At 43.0% G+C, this 24,328-nt stretch overlaps 1 protein-coding gene across 2 annotated transcripts in view; it reads left to right on the plus strand.

Annotated features, from left to right (window-relative positions):
- Nucleotides 1-24,328, plus strand: part of rbm47 (RNA binding motif protein 47) — a 313,372-nt gene that overhangs the window by 74,196 nt on the left and 214,848 nt on the right. Inside the window, exon 2 of one of the 2 annotated variants that reach the window (XM_068036423.1) lies at nt 21,704-21,862. The gene's annotated coding sequence lies outside the window, so the exon portion shown is untranslated. Of the gene's footprint in view, nt 1-21,703; nt 21,863-22,463; nt 22,973-24,328 lie in introns of those variants that run through there. The other variant, XM_068036436.1, reaches the window with a different exon arrangement.

Below are 24,328 nucleotides of genomic sequence, written 5' to 3' on the forward strand. Positions count from 1 at the left end.
ACATTTGCCATCAACCACCACCCTCTGTCTTCTTTCAGCTAGCCAATTTCTGATCCAAAGCTCTAAATCACCTTCAACCCCATACTTCCGTATTTTCTGCAATAGCCTACCGTGGGGAACCTTATCAAACGCCTTACTGAAATCCATATACACCACATCCACTGCTTTACCCTCATCCACCTGTTTGGTCACCTTCTCGAAAAACTCAATAAGGTTTGTGAGGCACGACCTACCCGTCACAAAACCGTGCTGACTATCGCTAATGAACTTATTCTTTTCAAGATGATTATAAATCCTGTCTCTTATAACCTTTTCCAACATTTTACCCACAACCGAAGTAAGGCTCACAGGTCTATAATTACCAGGGCTGTCTCTACTCCCCTTCTTGACCAAGGGGACAACATTTGCTATCCTCCAGTCTTCCGGCACTATTCCTGTCGACAATGATGACATAAAGATGAAGGACAAAGGCTCTGCAATCTCCTCCCTAGCTTCCCAGAGAATCCTAGGGTAAATCCCATCTGGCCCAGGGGACTTATCTATTTTCACACTTTCCAAAATTGATAACACCTCCTCCTTGTGAACCTCAATCCCATCTAGCCTAGTAGCCTGAATCTCAGTATTCTCCTCAACAACATTTTCTTCAGTGTTCAGTATGGAGAAGGACGATGTAGGTATAGAGATCAGGGAGGGGGATTGTGATATACTTGAACATATTAGCATTGAAAGGGAGGAAGTATTAGCTGTTTTAGCAGGCTTAAAAGTGGATAAATCCCCAGGCCCAGATGAGATGTATCCCAGGCTGTTAAGTGAGGCAAAGGAGGAGATAGCAGGGGCTCTGACACAAATTTTCAAATCCTCTCTGGCCACAGGAGAGGTACCAGAGAATTGGAGGACAGTGAATGTGGTACCATTATTCAATTAGGGTAGCAGGGATAAACCAGATAATTACAGGCCAGTGAGCCTAACATCAGTGGTAGGGAAACTATTGGAAAACATTCTGAGGGACAGGATTAATCTCCACTTGGAGAGGTAGGGTTTAATCAGGGATAGTCAGCATGGCTTAGTCACGGGGACATCGTGCCTAACAAACTTGATTTAATTTTTTGAGGCAATGACTAGATGTGTAGATGAGGGTAAAGCAGTTGATGTAGTCTACATGGACTTCAGTAAGGCTTTTGATATGGTACCGCATGGGAGATTGGTTAAGAAAGTAAGAGCCCATGGGATCCAGGGCAATTTGGCAAATTGGATCCAAAATTGGCTTAGTGGCAGGAGGCAGAGGGTGATGGTCGAGGGTTATTCCTGCGAGTGGAAGCCTGTGACCAGTGGTGTACCGCAGACATCGGTGCTGGGACCCTTGCTGTTTGTAGTGTACATTAATGATTTAGATGTGAATATAGGAGGTATGATCAGTAAGTTCGCAGATGACACGAAAATTGATGGTGTCGTGAATAGAGAGGAGGAAGCCTTAGATTACAGGATGATATAGATGGGCTGGTAAGATGGGCGGAGCAGTGGCAAATGGAATTTAATCCTGAGAAGTGTGAGGTGATGTATTTTGGGAGGACTAACAAGGCAAGGGAATATACAATGGATGGTAGGGCCCTAGGAAGTACAGAGGGTCAGAGGGACCTTGGTGTACTTCTCCATAGATCACTGAAGGCAGCAGCACAGGTAGATAAGGTGGTTAGGAAGGCATATGGGATACTTGCATTAATTAGGTGAGGCATAGAATATAAGAGCAGGGAGGTTATGATGGAGCTGTATAAAACGTTAGGCCACAGCTGGAGTACTGTGTACAGTTCTGGGCACCATACTATAGGAAGGATGTGATTGCACTGGAGAGTGCACAGAGGCGATTCACCAGGATGTTGCCTGGGCTGGACCATTTCAGCTAAGAAGAGGCTGAAAAGGCTGGGGTTGTTTTCCTTAAAGCAGAGAAGGCTGAGGGGGGACCTGATTGAGGTATACAAAATTATGAGGGGCATTGATAGATTAGATAGGAAGAAACTTTTTCCCTTGGTGGAGGTGTCAATAACCAGGGGGCATAGATTTAAGGTAAGGGGCAGGAGGTTTAGAAGGGATTTGAGGAAAATAATTTTCACCCAGAGGGTGGTTCGAATCTGGAATGTGCTGCCTGAAGAGGTGGTAGTGGCAGGAACCCTCACAACATTTAAGAAGTGTTTAGAAGAGCACTTGAAATGCCATAGCATACAAGGCTACGGGGCAAGTGCTGGAAAATGGGATTAGAACAGTTAGGTGCTTGATGGCCGGCACAGACACGATGGGCCAAAGGTCCTGTTTCTGTGCTGTATATCTCTATGACTCTATAAGAGCAGGGAGGTTATGCTGGAACTGCATAACTCATTGGTTAGGCCACAACTTGAGTACTATGTGCAGTTCTGGTCACCTCATTACAGAAAGGATGTAATAGCACTAGAGAGGGTACAGAGGAGATTTATGAGGATGTTGCCAGGACTGGAAAAATGCAGCTATGAGGAAAGATTGGATAGGCTGGGGTTGTTCTCCTTGGAACAAAGAAACCTGAGGGGAGATATGATTGAAATGTACAAAATTTTGAGGGGCCTGGATAGAGTGGAGGTGAAGGGTCTAGTCACCTTAGCAGAGAGGTCAATGACTAGGAGGCATAGATTTAAAGTGATTGGTAGAAAAATTAGAAGGGAGCTGAGAAAAACATTTTTCACCCAGAGGGTGGTGATGGTCTGGAACTCACTGCCTGAAAGGGTAGTTGAGGCAGAGACCTTCAACTCATTCAAAAGGAGTCTGGATATGCACCTCAAGTTCCGTAATCTGCAGGGCTATGGACCAAATGCTGGAGGGTGGGATTAGAATGGATGGATATTTTTTCAGCTGGCACAGACATGATGGGCCAAGTGACTTCTTTCTGTGCCTTAAACTTTCTATGATTCTATGAAACTGCTCAATAGTTGGCACCTGATTTTGCTTATTTTATCACTGAAGACAATTATTCTGAGGTACTTAAGTTGAAATTTTGAAATGAAGAAGCAAAAGTAAAAACTCAGCATTTTGAGGGTTAAACCAAACCTTGACAACTGGTCGGTTCAGTTGAGTAGTTGCAAGCAACAATGTGATTTTGCCAGTTAATTGTCAGTCCCAAATCATAGTGTTTATTATATACCATTTCATCAAAGAAAGCAGGATGTGTTGAAAACTCATGCGCACAGGGAAAGAGATGGTTTATTTACAACTTACAGTTACAACTTTTAAACTGAACTTCCCCTTTGTAATCCTGGATATCACTAAAGGCCAGTTCTGTGGGAATTTTTAAATTATAAAACATAATTTCAAGTGATAGTGAGATCTCGTCTGAGCTTACAACATACTGATTCATTTGTTGTGATGAACCAGACCTTGCACATTAAACAGAAATTGAGACAAGGAGGGTTGAAAGTGAAAAGCAGAACAGATGTCCATGAGGAGAGTCTGGACTGATGTTGTCTTTTTACATTTTTCTCAATGATATCACTTTCCTTCGTTGTCTGTAAGTGTTGATTCCTAGCTGGGATGTACTTTGATGGTTAGTGCTTTCCCTCTGGTACTTTGCCTAAGGTGTCATTAATCATGACCTTGATAGTGAGTTTATTCAGGCGATTTGACCCCAGAAGCATCACAGACAAGCCTTATTTTCCCCCTCATCCGATATCCACATGCACACACTTCCAGTCATGGTCACTGGATAGTGATCAAGAACAGCAACAGCAACTTGTATTTGTATAGCATCTTTAACATAGTAAAATGTTCATTGAGAAACAAAGACTCTAAGGATGCACAATCTGTGCCAAACTAAGGAAGTTAAGAATGGTATCAAATTGAAAGAAAAGGCATACAATGCTGCAAAGGTTAGTGGTAGATTGGAAGATTGAGAAAAGTTTAGAAACCACCAGAGGATGACTAAAAAAAAAAGAGGGAGAAATTAGAGTATGAGAGTAAACTAGCAAGAAATATAAAAATAGACAGTAAAATCTTTTACAAATATATGAAAAGGAAGAGAGTAGCTAAAGTAAGTGTTGGTCCCTAAGAGGATGAGACTGGGGAATTAGTGATGGGAAACAAGGAAATGGCAGAGACTTTGAACGAATATTGTGTATCTGTCTTCACAGTAGAAGACACAAAAAGCATCCCAAGAATAGCAGAAAATCAAGAGGCAAAGGGAAGGGTGGAACTTAAAACAATCGCTATCACTGCAGAAAAAGTATCAGGAAAACTAATGGGACTAAAGGCTGACAAGTCCCTGGACCTGATAGCCAGCATCCTAGAGTCTTAAAAGAAGTGGCTGCAGAGATAGTGGATGTATTGGTTGTAATCTCCCAAAATTGACAGGGTAGATGCTGAGAGGATGTTTCCCCTCACGGGGGAATCTGGAACCATGGGGTACAGTTTCAAAATAAGGGGTCTCCCTTTTAATACTGAGGAGAGGAGGAATTTCTTCCCTCAGCGAATCATTAGTCTTTGGAATTCTCTTCCACAGACAGCAGTGGAGGCTGGACCATTGAATATATTCAAGGCTGAGTTGGACAGATTTTTGATCTACAATGGAATCAAGGGTTGTGGGGGGCAGGCAGGAAGTGGTGGTAAGACCACAATCAGATCAGCCATGGTCTTATGAAATGGTGGAGCAGGCTCGAGTGGCTGAATGGCTTACTTCAGCTCCAATTTCTTATGTTCTTATCTTCTTATTAAGGCACTTCCATGGAGGGTTATCAAACAAAATTTGACACCAAGCTACATAAGGAGATATTTGAGTAGACTTGTCAAAGAGATAGTTTTTAATGAACATCTTAAAGGAGGAAAGTGAGGTGGAGAGTTTTTAAGGGAGGAAATTCCAGAACTTAGGGCCTTGCCAGCTGCCAATAATGGAACCACTAAAATTGGGAATGGTCAAGAACAGGAATTCTAGCTTATTTTACCATCTCTAATCCAATTGTAACAACTATATCACTGCCCCTGCTGATATCTGGTGGATGTCTGATTTAGCCATCCATTGCCATACCTGGCTGAACCACATCAGGTGATATTGAGCCTCGCTGTTCATTGCCAAAACTGTCCATTATCCAGGATCATTCTGGAGAGCAAAGGCAACCTCCCAGCACTTTTTATCCACTACAAATTCTCTCCTTAAATCTGTCTCCCCTGCCCGCTCCACCCCAATAAGTGGGAGGAGCTCATGGACTTATTGAACATAGAATCTTACAACTCAGAAGAAGGCCATTCATCCATCTCTGCTCTTTGAAAGAGCTATTCAATTAGTCCCACTGCTCTGCTTTTTCCTCATAATCCTAAAAATTGTTCCTTTTCAAATATAGAATCAATTCCATTTTGAAAGTTACTATCAAACCTGCTTCCATTACCCATTCAGGGTATTATAGATCATAACCACTCACTGGATAAAAGAAAATTCTCCTCAGCTTCCCTTTAGTTCTTTTGCCAATTATCTTAAATCTATGTCATCTGGCTACCAACCCTTCTGCCAGTGGAGACAATTTAACCTTATATCAAAACCTCTCAATTTTGAACACTGCTATTAAATCTGACTTTAACTTTCTCTGCTCTAAGGAGAACAATCTGAGCTTCTGTAGTTTTTCCACATGACTGAAGTCCCTCTTTTCTGCTCACTAAGACTGAGACCATTGTTCATCTGCCCGTGCTGCTACCACCCTAACAGGCTAACTCTCTCCTCGTGGCACCTCTGCCCTAATCCTGAACCCGTATCTTTCTCCAGTTTCTCTCCTGTCTGCCCTCAAGCTAAGCCCAAGTTTACCTTTATCCATGAGACTAGACTCTCCCTTGACCCCTTTCCCAATAAATAACCGATTACACAATTTCTCTTCCTGCTCCCGATACTAGCTCATATTGTGAATGGTTTCTTCTCTTTAGGTATTGTCACCCTTGCTTTCAAAACTACTATTATCTGCTCCTGCAAACCCAAACTTCTGCAAACTGCCATCCCATCTTCAATCTCCCTTTCCTCTACAAAGCTCTTGGATGGTATTTGCCTTCTAAATTCATGCCCCTCTTTTCAGCAACTCCATATCTGGATCTCTCCAGTCAAGTTTCCATTCCTAGTACAGCACTGAAACAGTCCTAACCAAAGACACAAATTATATTGCTTGTGACTGTGACTGTAGTGCATTATACCTCCACATCCATCTCAACCTCTCTGCAGACTTTGACATGGTCTACCTCACTATCCTCCTCCAATGCTTCTCCCCTGTTGTTCAACTTAGTGGGATTATCCCCACTTGATTTCATTCTTACCTATCTGATCATAGTCAGAGCATTCCAGCAGTGGCTTTTCTTCCCACCCCCTCACTGTTGCCGCCAAAGTTTCCCAGGAAATGGCTGTGTATGCCCAGGTGACATCATCTGTTGACCATGAGAGTCAGCTTCCACATGTACATTGCTGACATTTAACTATACCTCTCCACCACCTCTCTCAACCCCTCCACTGCCTCCATGTTATCAGACTCCAGTTTTGAATGGCTTGCAATTTTCCCTAGTTAAACTTTGGGAAGACTGAAGACTTTTACCTCTGCCTCTCTCACTCTGTACCTTCACCATCAATTCCATCCCTTTCTCCATCCATTGTCTCAGGCCAAATGCAGACTGTTTACAATCTTTGCATCCTGTTCAACCACAAGCTGACCATCTGACCCCATATCTTCTCCACCTTGCATACTTTCACTTCTGTAATGTCACCCACTTCTGTCCTGCCTCACCCCATTTGCCACTTAAACCTTCATCCATGCTTTTGTCACCTCCAAATTTGACTATTTCAATGCTTTTCATGACAACCTCTCATCCTGTACTCTCCATGAACTGCAGCTCATCCAAAGCTCTGCTGCCAAAATCCTATCCCAGACCAAATCCCACTTACCTATCACCTCTGTCCTTTCTGGCCTCACATTGGCCCCCAGTTTCCTAATGCCTCATATTTAACATTCTAATACTTGTGTTTAGATCCATTCATGGTCTCATCCCTCCCTATCTTCGAGCCCTACAACCTGCCTTCAAACTCTTTATTTCACCAATTCTTCACCATTCCCAATTTCTTGCGCATTCCCTTCTCCCTTGGCACCACCATTAGCAGCTGTACCTTTAGCTGCTTGGACCTAATGTTCTAAGATTCTCTCCATAAAGCTCGCCATCTTCTCCTTTAAGGCCCTCCTTAAAATCCACCACCTTTTCAAGCAGTGCATTCCAAATCCTAATAACTCACTGCGTAGAAAAGTTTGTTCTCATCTCCCCTCTGGCTCTTTTGCCAATTAATTATCCTAAATCTCTGTCCTCAGGTTACCAGCCCTCTTGCAAGTGGAAACAGTTTACTATTTACTTTATCAAAACTCTTCATCTTTGATCTCCTGAATTGTTTCAGTGAAACTGAACACAAGCTTCAAAAACAGCATATCTCATCTCTCTGCTGGGCACTATGGAGCCTGAACACAGAGTTTAGTCATTTCAGACCTTAGCTACAGCTTCCATTTTCTTCACAGTAGCAGGTGCTGGTAATTTGGGAGATCTGACGGTGTCCATTAGAAGGGAGACAGGTTGGAAAATCTTTATCAGAGCCGAGTACCGGTGGGAGTATCAGTCTGTGAACCTGTTTTGACATTTTTCTTGCAATTAGCAGATCCACGGGGTTTAGCTTGAATCAGAGAGTCATTTACGGCACAGAGGAGGGCTGTTCGGCCCATTGAGTCCATGCCAGCTCTCCACGGAGCTGTCAAGTCAGCCCCCTCTTCCCCGCTCCATCCCCATAACCCTGCAAGTTTATGTCCTTCAAGTGGCCATCCAATTTCCTATTGAAGCCATTGATTGTCTTCACTTCCACCACCCTTGTGGGCAGCGAGTTCCAAGTCATTACCACCCGCTGCATAAAAATGTTCATCCTCATAGTCCCCCTGCATGTCTTGCCCAAAACCTTCAATCTGTGTCCCCTAGTCCTTGTACCATTAGTTAATGGAAACAGTTTTTTCTTGTCTAACTTATCTAAGCCTGTCATTACCTTGTACACTTCTAGTAAATCTCCCCTCAATCTCCTTCGTTCTAAGGAAATCAAAGCCATCTTTTCCAAACTAACCTTGTAACTTAAAATCTTCCATCCCTGGAACCATTCTGGTAAATCTCTCCCTCTCGCGGACCCTCAAATCCTTCCTGAAGTGTGGTGACCAGAAATGGACGCAGTACTGGGGCTTAACAAGAGCTTCATAAAGGTTCAGCATAACTTCCCTGCTTTTGTACTCAATGCCTGTATTTATGAAGCCCAAGATCCCATATGCTTTACTAACTACTTTCTCAATATATCCTGCCATCTTCAAAGATTGATGCACATGCATCCCCCAGGTCCCTCAGCTCCTGCATACTCTTTTGAACTGTACCATTAAATATATATTGTCTCTCCCTATTCCTTCTGCCAAAATGCATTCCCCACACTTGTCAGTATTAAATTTCATCTGCCACCTGCCTGCCAGTTCTGCTAGCTTATCAATGTCCTATTGCAGGTGGTTCATATCATTCTCATTGTTTGCCACACCTCCCAGTTTGGTGTCATCGGCAAATTTTGAGATTCTAATCTGTATTCCAAGATCCAAGTCATTTATATATAGGAAAAAAGACAGTGATCCCAGCACTGACTCTTGAGGAACACCACAATCTACCAAATCCAGTCTGAAAAACAGCCATTTACTACGATTTGCAGTTTTCTGTCCTGAAGCCTTTTTTTTATCCAATTGGACACTGACCCTTCTATTCCATGAGCTTCAATTTTGTTAATCAGCCTTTTAATGTGGTACCTTATCAAATGCTTTCTTAAAATATATAAATAGACAACATCCACCACATTCCCTTCATCAACCTTCTCTGTTACTTCATCAAAAAATTCAATTAGATTAGGCAAGCATAATCTGCCTTTTACAGATTCATGCTGGCTAATCTTAATTGACTCGAACCTCTCCAAGTGTCTGTTGATTTTTTCCCCTGATTTTTGTTTCTAAAACCTGACCCACCACTGATGTTAAACTAATTGGCCAGTAGTTACTAAGACTGTCCTTACACCCTTTCTTGAATAAGGGTGTCACATTTGCCACTCTCCAATTCTCTAGGACCTCCTCCAGATCCGCTATCTCCATCCCCACTTCCTTTAGCAACCTGGAATGCAAGCCCTCGGACCAGGTGACTTATCTACCCTAAGCATAGCCAGTCTTTTTAGTACCACCCCCCTCTCAATTTTTACCTAATCCATTGCCTCTACTCTCTCTGCTTCTACTGATATTTTGTCAGATTCTATTTAATTGAATTTGCCATTTTATTTTCATATCTGCTCCATCTGCAATGTCTTTTTTCTCTCTTTTTCTCTATTTTCTCACACTTTTGTGACTTTTCAAGTTAATTTTTGAACATTGTTTCATACCTGTTTTATCTCTGCATTTGCTTACTGATTACATAGAATTACATGGAAATTACGGGCTGGATTTTACCAGCCCCCTGACGTCAGGGGTTGTGGAGGTGGGGGGGCCCAGAGAATACCTCCAGGAGAGGCTTGCACGGGCCTCGACATTTTGAAGGCCCTGATCCACATTACCGGCGGTGGCGAGGCCTCCCCCCTGCTGCTGGGCGACAGAAACCTAACTAAAATATGTTAATTTATTTAAAATTAAAGAATTAATACTTACCTTGCCGCGACGGCCGTCCTGCTGCCATATTACGGCTGGTTGCCGGATCTGCTGCACCTTTGGATCTCCATTTGGAGAGGTGGTACACTGGTGGGGGTGGAGAAGAGTTAAGTTTTCAGGACGGGGGAAGGGAGTAGGGGAATGGGGGAAACACTTTCCATTGGTGGGGGGGTTGGTGGGAAGGGGTTGAAGGTTAAAGTGAATAAAGTCCGGGAGGGAGAGGTTGGGATCGGAAGATAAGTTTTTTGGGGGGGAAAGGCCAATCAATTAAGTGTGCAGTCATTGGGAGTGTGGGAGAGGAGATTGAAACTCTTAATTAACTTTACCCTTTAATTTTTTTAGGTAAAGTAATTTTAAATATTTAAATTTAAATGAAGGGCTAGAAACCCCTCTAAAAATGGCGTCGGCACCTGCGTGATGGCGCCAGACACTGTTGCTGGGGACAGAGCACCTGCCCCCTCTACATCATCGGGGGCGGGCGGTCTGCCTCTCTATGTAATTGAGCTGCCGCGCTAAATATCTCAGCAGTGCACGTCTCATGCGTGCGCCACACCGTTTTTGAAGCTCACCGCCAAGATTGGCAGCGAGCAGGAAAAATCCAGCCCTACAGCACAAAAACAGACCATTTAGTTTAACAGTCTGTGTTGGTGATCTTTTATATTGCTTAATTATTTTTCATTAAGTGAGTAGCAAGACATTTTACCCACCATTTCTCTGCGATTGATGTATCTGTTGATTCTCTCCTTGCCCCTCCCATTTTTCTTTTCATTTGCTTTCCCAGCCATTTGGAAATGCCTGTTTATCTTTCAGTCTTCAGTTTGTTGAAGTTGAACAGCCACAAACTCTCCTTTCTCTTTACCTCGCCTACTGCTTCCTTTTTAATTATTTCTGTTTTTATTTCAGCCTTTTTGCATTTATAGTTTTCCCTTTTTATTTGTTACATAACAGTTCAAATTTGATATTCCATAAAGTGCAATACAGCTCAGTTTCGATCAATACAGTACATGAGCTGCCTCACTACATATGCATTACAGGTTATATTTACAATGTACATTTACATTTCATGTCAAACATTCTGTGGTGCGTACAGCTGAGGGGTTTTATGCGGTTTCCAACCCCTCGGTATACTATGGCAGGAGGGCCTTAGACAATGGCCTTTCCCCATTAAGTCTTTGCGGCAGCTGCCCAAGCTTCAGTGTGTCCTTCAGCATGTAGTCCTGGACCTTGGAATGTGCAAGTCTGCAACAGTCGGTGTTCGACAGCTCTTTGCACTGGAAGACCAGCATGATTCGGCCAGACCAAAGAGCGTTTTTCACTGAGTTGATGGTCTTCTAGCAGCAGTTAATGTTTATCTTGGTGTGTGTCCCTGAGAACAGCCCGCAGAGCACCGAGTCCTGCGTTATGGAGCTGCTCAGGATGAACATCGACAGACACCACTGCATCTCTTTCCAGACCTGCTTTGCAAAGGCACATTCCAGACAGAGGTGGGCAACGGTCTGTTCCCCATCATGGCCACCTCGAGGGCAGCGTGGCACCAGCAGTTTAATTGGAAGTTCTCTTGTTGACAGCACAGGTGGGGCAGACACATCCTGGATTACAGAACTGAATGTGAATATATTTGAAGCATACCGAAGTCGTACTAAGGCAGTATGAAGACTTCCTTTTTCCCTTTTTCTACTTATGAGCTTTGGAGCATCACTGATATCTGACACCTCTGTTATATTCTTAGGTAGCAGCCCGAAACTTCACACTGAATCTGCATGGGTGGATTTACCAGCGGTGGAGCCTGTTACACCAGCCATGTATATTGGTTTCTCCTCACCCATATCAAATTTGCGAGGTGCTCTGTGCATGTACAGTTTTCCTTGCCCATAAATTATACATTTTTTCTTTTTCTCCACTTTTTTGCCTTGCTTTTGCCTTTAAGTCGGAAGGTTGTAGGTTATGAGGGCATATTACATTGATGTGTTGTCTTTTGGATGAGGTGTTAAACCAAAGCCCCATTTACCTGTTTAAGTGGACAAATAGATTCCAAGGCATTTTTTGGAAGAAGGTAACCAGGTAAATACATCTTTCTCAACCAATACCATTAAAAACAGATTGCTTATTCATTCATTTGCTGTTTATGAGACCTTACTGTGTACAAAATGATTGCTGAATTTGCCCACATAACAATAGTGACTATCCTTATAAAGTAATTAATTGATTGTAAATGTCCAGAGATCATGATAAGACATTGTGTATAAATGCAAGTTCTTTGTTTGCCTTTAATACCATATAGTTAATTTTTATAACTATCCTTTTGTCTGGCATCTAATCAAATACCATCTGAAAATCCTTATATACAACACTATATTGCAATCAGGCCAGTAAAGTTTTCAATTGATAATTGCAAACTTTCCTTATCAAGTCCTGAAAACAAATGATTAGTCCAATGATACCACTTCTTCAAGTCCTATCATGACTGGTGCACCAGTAAAATAAATATCCCCAAAAAATGGGCCCCTACAGTTTATATCTTCACATTAAAGCCCATATTGGCAACAAAAGAGTTAGGGCTGTGAAGGTATGTTGAATTTTGTTGATGGTATAGCTATCATTTCATAAGTGTTAAGATATAATTATAAATAATTGAGATACCAGTGAAAATCCATACATCTTGCGCTTTGTTTCCTTAAATAATCTTTTGAACAGGTAAAAAGCTGTGATAAAGTTGTTTAAACCACTTTTCAATTTGCTGTCATTATAATTCAAAAGAATCGCACTGAGGAAAAGATAACATTTAACATATTGCATCACAGCACAGAGACATCTCTATCCCAAGTCAGCCTATCTGAAATAAAAACAAAAAGTGCTGGAAATACTCAGCAGGTCTGGCAGCATCTGTGGAGAGAGGAGCAGAGCTAACGTTTCAGGTCAGTGGCCCTTCATCAGAACTGGCAAAGGTTAGAAATGTAATACGTTTTAAACAAATAAAGTGAGGTTGGGGAAAAAGAGAACAAAAGGGAAGGTGTTGTTAGGACTGAGGGTCAGAGAGATTAACTGACAAGGAGGTCATGGGGCAAAGGCAAAGAGTGTGCTAATGGTGTGGTGAAAGACAAAGCATTAGTGCAGAGAGAGTGTAAAATGATAGAATAATGAACAGCCCTAGCCAAAAGCACAAACATGAAAAAAAGTGGGCAAGCATCTGCAATATTTTGCTTTTATTTCAGCCGATCTGAAGTTGAAGGTAGCATTACACAATGTATACAACTCAGTTCTCTTCACAGTTCCAGAGTAGGTAAAAGGAATCTATGCAGAAAGTATTTATAGTTAATCGCAACAAAAAAAACTCCCAAATACTGCCAATCTTAAAAGTTATCTTGTTTTCCTTCTAGTTTAAACTATCTATTGGGTCTAGCCACAAGTGTCTCGAGAGAACAGAATAGTTAGAGTGTAGCATTCATCTGGGAAGCAGACCATAAAAGTGATATATTCTCATTCACAGAGACATGATCCTGGGTCTCTATTTTCTCCTTGTAAGTAGCCCACACTTGCACACCAAGCTGTTGTGTTTATATATTTGATTATGAAGATCATTCAGTAATTCATGCCGAAGCTATCCCACCTAAATAACAATCAACCCACTTCAGAACATAACTTCAGCAATGAAAAAAGTAATAAACTTTTTTCTAAATAAGACTTTGAGAATTTGCAAGTTTAAACCCAACTAAAGCTCACCAGGAGATTCTGTGAAAAATAGCCTGCATAAGAAATGCTGGGGCCTTTGCACAAACTCATGGTGGTATCACTTTTCATTGCCTTTGCCTGGTATTAATGGGGCGGTAATGGTCTCAAAATGGGGTCGGTCACTTTACCGTCCCATTAACACCAGTGAAGTGGCTGTGTTATTTTAAAAGGGGCGAGGGGTGGTGGTGGGTACCTCTGGGTATCCAAAGCACTCACCTTTTTCAAGCAATAGGTCACTTTTAATATGGAAATCAAGGTTCTATGATGTAAATAGAATTCTGATTGCCATTTTAAGGAAGAAGTGGTTGGTGCCTGTGCAGCGCAGACTTCAACCACTTCCATGGGGGATGAAAGAGAAAAAAGCCCAGCTAAGCTAAATCTTGGATTATTATTGTGGGGCTCAACAAACAAGAGCACCTCCAGGGCCTACAAAAATAACATTGGTCATTGCCAGCTTGGGATCCCCACCTTCTGTGATAGTGATCCTCCCCGCCCCCAGTCCCCCAGCACAATTTACCTTAATGGCGTCAGCTCCAGCTCATTTTCCTCTGCTGAATCTGGTGAGCGCCACTGAAATGCCTGTTTGGCACTGTACAGTCCGCCTGATGAATGTAAACAGAGCCAGAGCCACAAAATCACCAGGGCTACTTTTCCTGCAGAATGGGCTGCTGTGGGACATACTCCATTGGTGACCGTTCAAAAGACAAAATAGACTCCTGAGTTAATAAAAGCAAAATACTGCGGATGCTGGAAATCTGAAATGAAAACAAGAAATGCTGGAAATACTCAGCGGGTCTGGCAGCATCTGTGGAGAGAGAAGCAGAGTTAACGTTTCAGGTCAGTGACCCTTCTTCAGAACTGTCAGAACTATAGACCCCTGAGTGTTGTGTGGGCATCCCGAAGAACTATGAACATGCAGAGCACTGACTGGGTGGCAGGAACAGAGGGCTGAACCATTGATCACTTGTTCAGAAAATGAGCAGTTGGCAACCATATTCTCCAACAACAACAACAACTTATATTTATAACATGCCTTTAATATAGTTAAGTATCCCAAAGTAATGCTTCCATGTAATGTTATCAAACAAATTTGACATGGAACCACATAAGAAAATATTAGGGCAGATGATCAAAAGCTTGATCAAAGAGGTAGGTTTTAAAGATTGTCTTTAAGGAGGAAAGTGAGGTAGAGAAGCAGAGAGGGAATTCCAGAGCTTAGGGCCTTGACACTTGAAGGCATGGCCACCAGTAGTGGAGGGATTAAATTTGGGGATGCTCAAGAGGCCACCATTGGAGGAACACAGATATCTCAAGAGGGTTGTGGGGCTGAAGGAGATTACAGAGGTACACAGAGGCGAGGCCATGGAGGGACTTGAAAACAAGACTGAGAATTTTACAGTGAGCACAGAGGTGAACAGGATTTGGTGCGAGTTAGGACACAGGTAACAGAATTTTGGATGACCTCAATATTATGGAGGGTAGAAAATGGGAGGCTGGCCAGGAGTGCATTGGAATAATCAAGTGTAGAGGTAACAAAGGCATGAATGAGGGTTTCAGCAGTAGATGAGCTGAGTCAGTGATGGCACGTATATGTGGTCAGAGGCTCATCTTGAGGTCAAATGTGACACCAAGGTTGCGAAGATTCTGGTACAGCCTCAGCCAGTTGCTGGAAGAGGGATAGAATCGATGGATAGGGAACAGAGTTTGTGATGGGGACCAAAGATAATGGCTTTGGTCTTTCCAATAATTAATTGAAGTACTTGATGTCAGACAAGCAGTGTGACATTTTGGAGACAGTGGAGGGGTTGAGAGCAGGGTAGTGCATGTCAAAGCCATTCGCTAGTGATATCATTTGATTTGCAATGGGACCTATTCTTCATGTATAAATCAGAATGAATGGCAGCAGGCTATTTCACTGTGGGAGGGAACACAGGAAAAAATCAATCGTATTCTCACCCATCGGCCGGAGTTTTATGCCACCCCAGCGAGCCGGTTGGTGTGGGGGTGGGGGTGAGGTGTTGTAAGATTGAGCAGGAGGCTCTGTAATCTCCTCCAGCCCCACAACCCTCTGAGATATCTGTGCTCCTCCAACGCTGGCCTCCTGAGCATCCCCAATTTTAATCCCTCCACAGTGGCGCAGTGGTTAGCACCGCAGCTTCACAGCTCCAGTGACCCAGGTTCAATTCTGGGTACTGCCTGTGTGGAGTTTGCAAGTTCTCCCTGTGTCTGCGTGGACTTTCTCCGGGTGCTCCGGTTTCCTCCCACAAGCCAAAAAGACTTGCAGGTTGTTAGGTAAATTGGCCATTATAAATTCCCCCTAGTATAGGTAGGTGGTAGGGAAATATAGGGACAGGTGGGGATGTGGTAGGGACATGGGATTAGTATAAATGGGTGGTTGATGGTCGGCACAGACTTGGTGGGCCGAAGGGCCTGTTTCAGTGCTGTATCTCTAAAACTAAAAAAAAAACACTGGTGGCCACTTAATGGCCTTCACCCGCCTCCACGGGGATTTTACCCGTGGCAAACAGGCTTCTGGGAGATGTGAAAGGCTGCTCAGTGAAAGCTGGTGGCCTCTCAGCACCCCACGGGTGGGCCCTGAGAAACGGGCACAGGATGCCCGATTGACAGCCGCCGCCACTTCCCCAACCACCCCCAGGACCTGAGTCGCCCCGTTCCCCCCACACAGCCACCCTTGCCTTGCCGGGGCTCGTCCAAACACCCCACGAGGCAACTCTAACTTACCTGTTGTCCTGGCTCCATGTCCTCGGCTGGGCTGCAGTCCTAGCAGTTGCCACCGCTACCGATGGCGCAGCTGGAACTAAGAGCTGCTGGCCTGATGATTGATGCACCAGTTAAAGCCTGGGGACCCATAAAATGTGGGACAGATCCCCAGGCCGGGCGGAAGCGGGTTCGCCCCCGACTTTTATGTCAGTGGCCAGCTCCCATCCGCCCAATGTAAAATCCAGCCCATGATCTTTGCAATGGGGATTACTCTATTGCAATCAGCAATGGGAGCCTTGGTTGATATCTCCCCTCACTATCCTGGAGCACTGAAACCTTTTGTACCACTTCCATTATTGCCTTATCTGGGATCAGCCAATTCACCACAAATGAATAATTGGACCTGGGACTTTTCAGGTTTGTATGGTTCAGTGCCACATCAATTATGTACATGAGGAACCCTCAATTTTTAATATGAAAGACAGATTTTCTAGATTTCATTGTTGTTTCTACAGCACTGTGCTATAGCATTGTAAAGCCATTGTCTTTTGATGATCTCACACTGGATGCTTTGCGCATATGTGTGATAGCACAAAGTAAAAGGGCTATGAATGTCTACTGCAGCAGAAGGATGAAATTTACCCTGGTGCAAGATGGGAGTCTGCCTTTAAGACTGTATATATTGCCAATGTCAGTTTACTGAGAGAAGCAGTGTGACAAATTCTACCTCATTGAAATGGATAGAGCTGTGTTTATTTATTTTAATGTTTTTCTAGTTATCTCTCATGAAGCTGCTGACTCTAGTTGTACTATGGTAGTTTGGTCCAAGTGGCCATCCTTCTTGAACAGAGGCAGTGTGTGAATACTGACTATGGCGGTGTGGGGATCATTTTACCTGAGCCCGATCCCATTCTCACTGGAGGTCTACATATGAGCACTTTCGACCAATGACAACTGGATAGTGATTTGGAGCTGATTTTCTCTCCCATCCAGGGCACCCAAGCCAGTTTTAGGGTTTCTACTGCCAGTTTGGCTGAGGTCAGCTGCTCTGCCAATTGTTTAAAATGAGCCATATCAAAACAGGTTACCATTTCATTCCAGTCAACAAAATTGTATATTAGGATTAGTGGCCGCAAAATTGGACAGCGCCCAAAAACAGTTTCAGATATCACAATGTGTAATTAATCTGTGCCTGTTGCTTCCAATGCAGGTAGCACACAAACTTCGTGCTACCTGCTGACTTTCATGATAGCTGCGGGCAGCCAGTGCTAAACATGTTGCTGATTGTTGCACACCTCAGCAGGGGCCCAAGTTGTGCAGTTCTAGCACCACAATGCTCGACTGCACTGCTTAAAGCCAGCCTGCACCTCTTAAAAGGGAGGTGCATACTGGCTGGAGCAAGTGCTGGAACTGGTTGCAGAAGAGAGTTTGAGCAAAAAGAACACTGAATTATGGAATAATAGGACAGAGAGAGTACTCCAAGTTTCTCTGACACTGCACTGGTTGCCTTGTTGGAGGATGTAGATGGAAGAAGAGAGGTCCTCTATCCAATGGGGGCCAGCAGGCCCTCCAGATAAATTCTGCGAAGGCAGTGGGAGCAGATAGTCATGGCAGTCAATGCCAAGAGTCTAGCCCCGAGGACCTGGATTCAGTATCGCAAGAAGTTCAATCAGCACATACCAAAAGGTCAAGGTAAGTGAATTTGTCTGCCAATGCCAAATCTCACCAACTGCACCACTTGCTTCGCACACTGTCCAATGCACCACACCCACATCACTCATCTACCAAAAATGCTGTGGTTGAATTAAAGAGCCACAGCAAAGCCCACTTCCTTGACAACGAGTTTCTGACCCTCTACCCACCTCCTCGCTGCGTGTGCGTCCATTTAGATAAAATTCTGCCCACTGTTAGGTGAATCGCTCCCTGAATACTCTGGGTGGGTATAACCTCCATGTGTGAGCCCTTCTCTCTTCCTCCATGTTAAAGCAGCTTGTCCTGCTCTGTGTCACATATGCTCATTCTCCCTATCATGCTGTAGTCCAAGGAGGATGCCTACTACTTCACCCATGTCCGGGAGCAAATGGTTTTTGCAGAATCCTTGAAGTTACGGCAAAGTGCTACAGCAAATGCCACAACACTCCCTGTAGACTTCAGTAACTTTAAACAACTCTGAAAAGCACCAAACACTTCTATTATCACAACAAAAGCCAGGAGAAATAAATTAGCAACTAACATAAAAGTAGTTGACGATCCCTTTAAATAATGCTGGTGGGAGTTCCTTCCTGCTGTTGCGCATGTTTAAGAGACAGCGATGGCTGGAGTGTTGAGTTCCAAAATGCCAGCACTGGCATCAAATCAGTGTCACATGCTCTTTGACATGTCGATCTGCCTACACTGTAAACTTCTAGTGGCTGCTCCCTCTGTGCTAAAGCCCTTACCAAAATGGTATCAGATATGGCCCACACCAGAAATGTCCATGCACTCATGCTGTAGCTGCCATTTTGGACCAGAAATGCCACCCATAGCACCTGTGTGCTATTGTGCTGAATTTGTTGGTCATTATGTCCAGGTAAAAGAACTATAAAGGAAGTCATTCAGTACCATCACCACTCAGTACCATCATTACTCAGTACCTATGTGGTTCCTACAAGAAGGTTTGAGGTATAGAGTAGGTAAAGTACTGTGGATCTTTCCCTGAACATGAAGCAAGGCAGAGTATTGATAACTTGCATTCATATGCTGCCTTTAATGTTGTAAAACATTCCAAGGCACTTAACAAGAGTGTTATCAATAACACATTTTGAAATGTGTCACAAATACCAGTGTAAATGCTATATTAAATAATTTCAGGTTTAATGACTTCAGATGTAAACAAACCACCACTTCCTCACAGTGACACTGAGAATATTTGAATTAATTTCATGAATTTGTACAGGTGGAAGCAGAATTTTAAATATGTGATAGAGGAACAAGAGGCTAATTTAGCAGCTTTAATGTAGCTTAATATCCTAAGGTACATCACAATGGTGGGGTGGGGTGGGGTGGTGTGGGGGAGGGGGAGATGAACTGACAATGAGCTGGGGTTAGGAGTAGGAAAGGTGACCAAAGAACAGGTTGAAGAAATAGTTTTTGTGGAGGCTTGCAAAGATGGAGAGAGATGTAGCAGGACCTTGGCTTATGGGTTAAGGGATAAAGTTCCAGGTGTCAGAATTGGCTCAGTGACAACACTCTTGTTTCTAGATCAGCAGACCATAGGTTCAAGTCCCATTCTACAGACTTGACCACAGTATCTAGGTTGATGCTTCAATGAGGAAGTGATGCTATTTCTGAGATGTTGTGTTTGGGATGAGCTAATTAAAACTGAGTCTCCATCTGCCTTTTCAGATGGATCTAAAGGTTCTTGTGATACAATCATAGAAGAACATTGTGCCTGGTTAATATTTATTTTTCAACCAACACTGCTAAAATCAAAAATACTTTCCTCGAAATTCAACTATTCCCAGCTCCTGAATGGTGAAGCCTCAAGCTTCATTATCATCGAGCTGGCCTGCAGCGACCCTTAGATAAGTGTTTAAAGGGGACCAAGAGCATAGTGATTGGGTTGGGATTGCAGTGGTGATTTGTAGGGAGGATAGTGGTAGGTGGTGATTGGAGGGGAAGAGGCAGGATTGGGGAGATCAGACACCAGGATGAGGTACATTGGTAGCAGGGGTGTAGTGAAGGCCAGCAGTCACCCATGTGGTCTTAATGTGGGTTTGGGTGAAGCACTCCTCCACATTTGAGTGTGTATATTTTAAAATCTTACTTTGTTGGTTGCAGCCCGCAGCAGTCCCTATATGGACCACTTGTTAGGTGACACATAAGCCTGTTTTTGCCTCAGGGCAAACCAATATTGCAGAGAGGGCTTCAAACAGGTGTTATTCCCCCTTATTTGTATATGCAAAGAGAGTAACACCTGGCACCGATTATTTTGCCAACACCATTCTGCAGATTGATGTTTTTCCAGCTCAGAATGAGCTTGTGATTCCTCCTTGCCAAATTGAAGGCTTAGGCAGCCATTTAGCACCCAGAAAATGGGCACTGTTGGAGTGCAGCTCCAACAACACTCAGGAACTCAACACCATCCAGGCACCCCATCCACCATGTTAAATATTCACTCCCTCCAGCATTGGTGCACTGTGGCTGCTGTGTGCACCCTAAAATGATAGAATGTTTACAGTAGAAAAGGAGACCTTTTGGCCCGTTGTCTACAAGATGCAATGCAGCAACTCATTAAGGATTATTCGACTGCACCTTCCAAACCCACGACCTCTGTGACCTAAGAAGAGCAAGAGTAACAAGCCCTTGGGAATACCACCACCTGCAAGCTCCCCTCAAGACACACACCGTTCTGACTTGGAACTATGTCGCTGTTTCTTCATTACCGCTGGGTCAAAATCCTGACACTCCCTCCCTAACAGCACTGTGAGTGTACCTACAAAACATGGACTGCAACGATTTAAGAAGGCAGCTCACCACCACCTTCTCAATAGCAATTAGGGATGGGCAATAAATGCTGGTCTTGCCAGTGATGTCCATATCCCATAAATGAATTAAAACAAATTCTAGGCCATTATCTGGTCATTTATCTCATTGCTGTTTGTTAGACCTTGCTGTTTCAAAATTAGCTGCAGTGTATTTCCCTACGTTACATGAAGGACTACACTTCAAAATACTTCATTGACTGTGAAGGACTTTGGGATGTCCAGAGGTTGTAAACTGGCCTATATAAATTCTAGTTCTTTCTTTTGATGGCTGAAGATTTTGTTACCAATATTGGAGTAAAAGGATGGGGCCAGCTAGTAGGGCAGAATCAGAAGGAGTGGAAGGTGCAAACTGGCATATATGGTTGGGGGAATATTGTAAGGGTATGGTAAAGGAGATCATGGCAGGAACTATAAGTGAGGATAAAGATTTCTAAATCAATGTGTTGTGGCGATGGGGAGCCATTGTAGATCACTGAGTGCAGGTGTGGTATAACAAACATATTGGGATGCAGACAGCAGAATTCTGGATGAGTAAGGTGGAGCTCTGGAGCCTGGTGAAGTGTATTAGAATTGAAAGGGATAAGAGTGTCATTGCAGTGGAGGTGTGGTTAGGACACAGGCTATATATGCAAATAAAATATTCTAGCGGGGTTACTGCTTCCTTCCCCTCCTATTTGTTTTGGTCCTAAAAGTGCTTGAAATCTAAGCCTTTCTGTGTATCACAATGCAAATAGGAATTTTAACAGACGCCTCATTCCTGGTATTATCAAATTTCTGTTGAAGCTGTTTAGTCACAAGCAATAAACTTGATTCTGATTGGTTAATGCAAGTTTACTATAAACATTAATTCAATTTGACCCAGAGTTTAACTCTTTTGCAGGCAGGTTCTGTGAAACTGAGGGTGGGACTAAGCTGCTTCTGTATTTTATTTTGCTTGTATGGGAGGGGGTCAAATCAAGAAAGGTACGTTGATGCATCATTTGTTCTCTTGCTAATTCATTTTTTTCTCCCCAGTGATTCCTAGACACTTGACAAAAGGGGGGACAAACATTTCTGCCACCTGTTCCTGAATGAGTCACAACCAGTATGATGCTGTGAACACATCAGAAAGGTCATGGGTCTCTCCTAGCGACGTACCTTGCCAACTTTAATCCAAACCTTGTTTTGCCCCAGGTAAGTGAGCTCAGCCTTTTTTTTGAAAATTCTTGTCTGTCAGGTTAAGGTAACACGTCACCTTGTTCTTTAAAAATTCAGCTAAAGCAAGTTCTGAAAGTTTTCAAGGTAAGGCGTATTTATATTTTATATATATTAAAATTAACTAGAGGTCACAAAACTGACTGGAACAGTAGCTTTCTTCAAGTTTTCTCTGTATGATAATGCTAGCAGGTGCATTTTGTCTTTTGTATTGTGGAAAAGTCTGTCTGTCTTCTCCCACACGGAACATTATAACCCTCAGTTTCTCTCATGATGACAGGTTGTTTTTGCTATTCTAGGCCACCATGGTTAACAAACTTCTTAATGCCCACAGTTTCTTGTTCAATCCACCCTTTTTAATCTTTGTGCACTTGAGAAAAGGTAGGTATCTGTGCTCCTACCTCAGCTGGAATGTTAGGCTGGCCTTAAGCCAATAAGGGCTCAGTGAACAGGATAAAATTACAATTTAGATTTACGGGAAGTTGCCAGTGTTGCAGCAAAATTCTGGTTTGGTGACTTTAGGGGCAGGGCATAACAAGACAAAAACTTAACTTGTTTGAGGAAAAAGGAAACCAGAAGAATGAAACAGAGAGACTAAACAAATTGTGAATTAAACCTCACAATCTTAGTTTGGGCTACAATAAGCTGGCAGCTTTTGCTGAACAGCCACAAGCAGGCTGAAAACAAGCTTTAGGAGAATAATGCCTCACACTCTAAGACTGGCTAGGAATTTTCCCTCGGAGTGCTGCAGCTTCTGAGCTGTTATTTAGCCCCCATGGAATGTGCAGCTTAGGTCAGCGAGAGTCAGGTATTTTAGATTAACTAGGTCTAATTGCAAGTTTCCCGAAATTTCATTACACTTTTGGTGCTCTCAAAGTGTTGTTTCAAAAAAACACACACTTGCACACAAGGAAGACAGATTTTACTGCAGTGAATAGCATTAGAGGGAGTTTCTGGGCACTCCTTGTCGAGTTAACCTTGATAAAACAAGAAGATGTGGGTTGTATGCTGCCAAACCCTTTGCACTTCACACTAAATGGCGATGAAGAAGCAGAAAATTGGCGTCTGAGGTCCTGAATCTAAAAAGAGGTAGGTCAAAAGTCTTGATTATTGTTTTTCCTCGACTTTTTTTTCTCAAAGCCGATGTCTGGTGTCATGTTTTACAAGTAAATTTTTAGAAGTATTCACTGTTGATAATTTACTGCTGGAGGCAAGGCAGTCGTAAGTTTAGAATTCTACATCAGAAGCTGTGTAAATGAATAACTGTTTGTAAAATTGATCCATGGCTTAGAAAATAATGTTACATTACTTAACATGTGTTCAGCTATATAAGGATTGGGCAGGAACTGGTATGTTTCACATATAGAGCTTTAGATGTCACTGAACTGACAAAATATTGGTCTGTTACATGAAAGCACTGTGAGTCCTGCAGGTGCTGAATGAAACAGGGGAAAGGTTATGAAGGGTGCAGAGACTGGATTGGAGATACAAGTGTAATTCAGGCCAGACAGTTGAGAATCTTAAGACTTTCAGTAATTATGGTTCTATATTTAATCATGGATAACAGTGAACATTCTAGAAATCCAATAGTCAGATACAAATAATCTGGGAGCAAAAAAGCATCAACAAGTAGGGCAATTAGCATGTACATGCACAAGATTGCTAAAAAAAAAAGGCCCTGAAAGACAGCATTGGTTTGTTATAACAACTTAAAAGGCATTCGGAACTAGGGGCTGTTGGGCTCAGCAAAATATAGAGTGCTTGTTAAAGCATTGCTTTTCTTTACATTCTGTGGAAAGAAAATAAAAGTGTACATAACTCAGGTAATAATGTGTGTAGACCTCTTTGAGGAACAAATGGCTTCTCCTGTACTCCTCCTTTAGTTTGATTTTAATTAACCAATATAACTATTACTGAGATAACAAAAAAACATAAATATTGAAAATATGAACGAAAACAGAAAATGCAGGAAATAAGATCCATTAATACATGAAAAAGAAAATGGGCACAATGGGCGGCACAGTGGTTAGCACCGCAGCCTCACAGCTCCAGGGACCTGGGTTCGATTCTGGGTACTGCCTGTGCGGAGTTTGCAAGTTCTCCCTGTGACTGAGTGGGTTTTCGCCGGGTGCTCTGGTTTCCTCCCACAGCCAAAGACTTGCAGGTGATAGGTAAATTGCCCATTGTAAATTGCCCCTAGTGTAGGTCGGTGGTAGGGAATATGGGATTATTGTAGGGCTAGTATAAATGGGTGGCACAGACTCGGTGGACCAAAGGGCCTGTTTCAGTGCTGTATCTCTAAATAAATAAAAACTTTATTGGCAGAGGGCTCTCACCTCAATTGTTAGCATTTCAGCTGTCAAAACCATTAACAAAGTTTTGCGAAGGCTGTTCACTTTCCACCTACTCACTTTTAACCATTTTGTTTCTCATTTTGATTGCACA

Source organism: Heterodontus francisci, chromosome 1 (assembly GCF_036365525.1).
Source record: "Heterodontus francisci isolate sHetFra1 chromosome 1, sHetFra1.hap1, whole genome shotgun sequence".
NCBI lineage: Eukaryota > Metazoa > Chordata > Chondrichthyes > Heterodontiformes > Heterodontidae > Heterodontus > Heterodontus francisci.